This window comes from Copadichromis virginalis, linkage group LG23, assembly GCF_057382275.1.
Source record: "Copadichromis virginalis isolate Kocher_CV1m ecotype Utaka linkage group LG23, C_Virginalis_male_GT1.1, whole genome shotgun sequence".
NCBI lineage: Eukaryota > Metazoa > Chordata > Actinopteri > Cichliformes > Cichlidae > Copadichromis > Copadichromis virginalis.
Window position 1 is genome coordinate 26,010,681 of NC_140639.1, and position 6,142 is coordinate 26,016,822.

Consider the following 6,142-nt stretch of genomic DNA (forward strand, 5'->3'; position numbering starts at 1 on the left):
ACAACCAACCTTATCCACCGCGTGAGCTGTGATTGGACGGACTTGACCCATGGGCGCACCTAATTGGTGAGAAGTCCTAACAGTCCCGCCCACGGTTGTGAATCGTGTTTTGGTCCCGTTATCTCCATCACTTCCCGTAATTAGCGAATAAGTTTATGTTATTTATAAGTATTTGCCCATTTTTGTATGTTTTTAGGCACAGTTTCGATATTTTTGTCTTTATAAACACAATAAATAACGAAAACAATCATATTTTTGAATTTACTACATTTAATGGCTGTTTTTAATCTATTATAGTTAATCCTTTTAGCTCTTTTACTTTAAAGGGCCACTATATTGTATTACGTCACGTTTTTACAAAGCATTTCATTGTATTTTATTTACATTTATTATTGTTTATTCAATTAATTTCCTATTTTATTGTTTTACTACACGTTTTCTATTTATTTGAACTGCTTTATGTTAAGCATGATACATTTTAGACCTATTTGTTCATGTTATTTTTATTTTTTACTGGCCCACTCTTCTTTATCCACGTAGGCTTCTTTTTCATGTAGGCTTTGTTTGTGGCTGCTGTAGCACAGACATAACTTTTGGGGAGACAGAAAGTATATGTTTTATCATACAATGGAATCCAGTTTTAGTTAAGTAGAAAAAAACTAATTATCGGATGAGTCACAAGTACGTAGTCTGCATTCATTTTAAGTTAAATGCACATTTTGCACTCTTAGTTGTAGAAATGTTATTATTTGTGCCACACGAATGCTGGAAATCACATAACACATATACAAGAATTTAAGAATAAACACAATATAAGTGAAGTAATATCATAAACATCACTATATTGAAATAGTTTAAGCCTAATATTTCCTGACTGACTCATGTGCATGAGTCTTCATGCTTGGCCTGCAGAAATCATGTGCAGATGATTCAAATAAACAAGTTTGCACAGCTATATAACTCACACTGCTGTGCAGAAATCTTGAGTCACCCCTCATTTCTTTATACTTTGGTAGGAAAATAGGAAGTGATTTATTGAAGCATGTGCAAACATACATGTAAATACAGTATATAAGGCAAAATCAGAGATTGTACAAGTAATGAGTTTGAAAGTCAATATTTGGTGTGACCATCTTTATTCTTCAGTACAGTCTGAACTCTCTTAGGCAGCTTTCTTGCCATGTCTTTAAGTAGGAGTAGTTCTCCAGGCTTCTTGAAGGACATTCAAAGCTCTTCTTTGGATGTTTCTGCCTTTTGTTCTGTTCTCTGTCAACATGATCCCACACTGCTTCAATAATGTTGAGGTCCGGGCTATGCTACGCCTGATACCTCTGCTTTTGTGCCCCACTTCTCCATTTTCCTCAAATTTTTTAAGAACACACTACACACTATGCAGACATAAAACAAGTTCTCAGATTAATATTTCTTTGGGAATCACCTCATTGGTGCAAAAAATAGCATTTTAAGCTGTCAAACTGTGTGTGTGTTTTTGGTTCAGTGTTAAATGGCTTAACCAACAAACAAACAAACACAGAAACAAAACATTCTGGACCGGACTGAAAACGAGCGAAGCAAACGTTACTGAGTTTATGTTAAAATATTCTGCTTCTCCCTTTTTTTAAGCTTCCTATTCATTCAGCTGAGTTACAGTCACACTCTCCACCAGTTGTCCATGCCTGTAACCTGTAATAAATAAAAATGAAAACTAGACTTCTATAAAAAATATCATAAAATGCAACTATAAAACATTACAGGGATACAAGTAGAACTTTAAAACAATAAAAACAAATAAACAAAAATAAGGAAACACACCCTGGAAGAGACCTGAGATATAAAAGTGATTAAATAAATATTAAAGCATCAGGTCTCTGCACAGTGGTGAGGAAAAAAGAGGCTTAAAGCAGCCCTGTGCAGGACTGTCACTGATGCGTTGTGCTGCTCTGCCACCTTGTGGTTCAATTTGGTGTTGCACACATTCAGGGCTTTCTCTGCAGACTGTCGCCTTGTGTGTGTGTGTGTGTGTGTGTGTGTGTGTGTGTGTGTGTGTGTGTGTGTGTGTGTGTGTGTGTGTGTGTCCTTGAAAAAAAACATCTACAGCGCCATCTCCCGGTTAGAAAGTGATGTGAGACTATCTTACAGGCGTGTAGGAGCCTCTTTCCATTCATGAAGTGACAGATTGATAGAAATCTGGGAACCACATGCACACTCTGCAGAAAAAACACAGAAAAACACATCAGAAATTTCCCAAACAGTGTCACACTCAGGTCTAATTCAATCTGCAGAGCTCAGTGTACCAGATTACAGATTATCAGCCTGTTCCTCCTGAGTCAGGCAGCATTTTAATGCTCGTTTTGACCTCCTTTGCGGCCTGCGTGGGTGGAGCTCGACGCCCATCACTAAATAATGACCTACACCGCAGATTACTCACCGGAAACTGTTTGCTTTACTTTTCTCAAACTTTTTTTTTTACATTTTTTTTTTATCTGACTCTATCTTGCTAAACTCCACCCACCCGGAGAGCCAAAAGAGGATAAAACAAACACATTAGAGCTGACTAATAAAGCCTCCAGTGCACTTGAACATGAAACATTCATGAATTTGGCCTTAAAATCTGATTTCCATGTCATCAGAAGGAAAGGGGACTTCCGACCAATTGCACGCAGAGGGTTTTTACTTGACAGGAATCAACATTTTTACGTTAAAAAAAAAACCTTTTTATGCAGATTTGAGCTAAAGTAGATGATCTGACTGTGGCTGAGGAGGTTTGTCAGCAAGTAGCGGCAGATGAATACCTGCTGTTTTACTGCTGTTCATTTGGACTATATAAGACATAGTCTTATATAGTTGGTGTCCACATACTTTTGCAGCCCTTGCACAATCGTGAGCTTCTAAAAATAAAATCAGTGGGATTAAATGTGCCCCAACATGTCCCAGACCATGTGCACATTTCTGACAGAGGATTCGTTCTAAGCTAAGAGGTTTGAACATACAAGCTCGCTGATGACCTCCTACTTACTGTAAAACCAAAGAATATAAAGAACTTCAGTCTTTTAATGGTACAATCTGCTTGTAATATGCTTGTTTGTGTTACAACAGCTTCTTATAGTCTCCTATTTTATTTCTCTTAAAACATTAAAAAAAACTCGTGCGAAATAAGGCACACTCTCTTTAAGTTACAAGATTGTACCAACGCAGGACATCATGAAAATACTCCTTAGCGGGACTTAAAATGAGATAAATACAACCTCAAATGAGCAACAGCACATGACATAGTACACTGTGTCATTATTTATTTAACAGAAACTGAGCCAAAATACACTAACAGTCCTGTGAAAACCCATAGTACCTCTATAAAGCAGATGTTTTGCTAGTTTGATTAGTTTGATTTGGGCACCTTGCAGTCACTGAGTCCAGACCTGAACCTGACTGAAATGCTGTGGTGTGGATTTAAGAGAGCTGTGCATGAACTTCAATGACCTGAAGCAATGTCCTAAAGAAGAGCGGGCTAAAACTCCTCCACACTGATCAAGTGTAAAGTTACTGCTGTGAAAGGTACTTCTACAAGCTGCTGAATCATGGGGTGCACTTAGTTTTTCACACAGTTTCTGCATTTTTGTTTGTTTTATGAGATAAATAATGTCTAAACATGTCTTATGTCATATGTTGCTGTTCACATTGAGGCTGTATTTACCTGATTTTCAGACCAGCTTATTCATGTGTATCTTTTCCATGTTCATGATCAAACCGAGTCAAACGTTCACTCTTGGTAAAAGTTACATACTGATGTGTTTACATTGACTCTAGTGTGACCCTGACGGCTGGGAAATTGCATTAAAGGGGAGGGGAAGCAAGAAAGACTGGAGACAGTCCTGCTTTGCTTTTCTTCACTTCATCTAGTCATTTAAAAACTACAAACAACTTATTTTAAAGCCTGGCTTCGTGTCTCTTTCTTTCTCTGCTATATTGCATAAAAATTTAAAAAAGCAACTCCAGGACTCATGAAAACTTGCCAACTCAAAGCAGCCCTCAAAGTTTAAGCTGCGTTTTCTCTGCATGTGGCATTAAAACCAGAAGACAAAGGAAGAAAAGAGAGGAAGGGAAGGAAGGAAGCGAGGAAGGAGGGGAGACAAACATCCCTAACGAAGCTGCAGGGAGGAGAGGCGATAATTCACCAACACCCACACCTCAAAAGCAGTCGGATTCCTGCTCCTTTCAAAATGAGGGTGATGGGTGCACTCGGCAGATCCCTCCCACGCCGCTTAGCGGCTGGCTTCCGCCCACCGCCCGTGGAGCCGCCCACCTCCTGCCGTTGCCGCGGCAACACATCATCATCATCATCATGAGCAGTGACTTGCACTGGAGGAGGAGGTGGAAGGACAGGGAGGGGAGGGGTGGTTGTTTGAGCAGGGCTGCCACTGTGAGCAGCAAAACGGCGTGGGTGTTCATGAGCTGAGTTATTCTCCTGAGAAAATCTGTCCACGTGTGTGTGTGTCTGTGTGCGTGCGCGTGGAGAGACAGAGGGGGAGGAGAGAGGGAGAGGATGATGGGAGGTATGCGAAAAGGACCTGCGTCAGAGTGAGTCATCGGCCGGTTTCACAATGTGTTGATGTGACGCTGATGCAAATGGTCGGCGCAGGGATTCATCTCTATTAACCAAAATAAATAAAAAGAAGTTGAAGAAGAAAACAAACACAAGAAGAAGAAGAAGGAGGAGAACAAGAGAATTCTTTAGAGGTGTCTCGGTGGCACCTGGAGGACGAGCGCTCCTCACGGCTCGAGTTCTCGAGTAGCTTTCGGAGCTCCGCCCTGCAGCGGGAAGCTAATATGTAATCACACTAAACATTGTTATCACTAAATGTTAGGTTTGTTACTATGACTACAACCTGTTATTGGAGGACCACAAAGAGCTTTCTGCCTCATTAGTCACATACCTTCTTATTCTGCCTTAAGCAATGGCTCAAAATGCTGTTTTTGGTGTGTGCGTGAACATGCCAAAGTTTCTTAAGAGGGCTTATTTTTTTAAGTATGCTTCTTTTTAATTACCAGGAGTTTCAGTTTCACTCAGAGGCGACCATATTTGGGCAAGAGGGCGGTTCAGTTTCCTCTGATTAGGACAATGTTTACCATAAACTCATGAGGAAAGCATTTACTGAGGTCACAGATTAAGAGAAAAGCAGTGTTTTTTTCATCATAGACTTCTATGCAATCAGACTTACAGAGGAGTCGCCCCCTGCTGGCCATTGGAAAGAATGCAGGTTAAAGGTACTGTTTATCATTACCCTACTAACCTTTCACCACCAGGGGCCAGCATTTTGCCACTACTGAGTGTTTCAGATGTGTGCTCCTTTAAACTTTTAATATTTCTTTTCAGCTACTCCACATTTACTAAAGAGGGTCTGCGGTTATAAATAAGGATGTGTTCTTAATGAGTTACTTGTTATGGACCGGCCAAACAGGTCACTGTGCTCCCTGAACTGAATTCTGATCCACTTTTGGAACTAAAAATATCAAACCAAGTGATACGATTTGGTAATGAAAGTGTTAAAAACTCAAACTCGACTGCACTATAGTACCCAAGCTTAAATTAATTTTTGGATAAACAGTATCTTAGCGCAGTGATTCCAAAAGTGTAGGCCGGGACTCCCTGTTGGGTGGTGAAGATTTGGTGGGGCCCATGGGATTTTGGGGTTTTTAAGTGGGCTGGTGAAGGATATAAAAGTGGCAGCATTCATCTCTACTATTTTTTTTGTTGTTCTTGTTCTTTTATGTTTTTATTTAAATGAAAGAACCAAAGTGAGTTGCTCTGGTGCTGACCCCGTGACTCATCGCACTGCCTTGTGGTTCTGAGTGGTATTGCATGAAATTGCAGCCTTGCCCTTTTTTAACAACAGTTGATATCGCTTCAACGCACCACATGGAAGCTGTTACCTTGAACTAATTTTAGAACCTTTTAAACTATTTTCAAACATTGCAATAAACAATAAGAACCTTTCAAAAATAATAGTAAAAATTTTATTTAATTTTAAAGGTCAGCAGTATTTCAGGCGCAACAAGTAACGGAGGCATTGTGATATACTTTGAGTATTATGGCTGACAATAAGCTCAAGTTTTGGGCCAACATCAGTTTTTTTTTTCAAGGGAA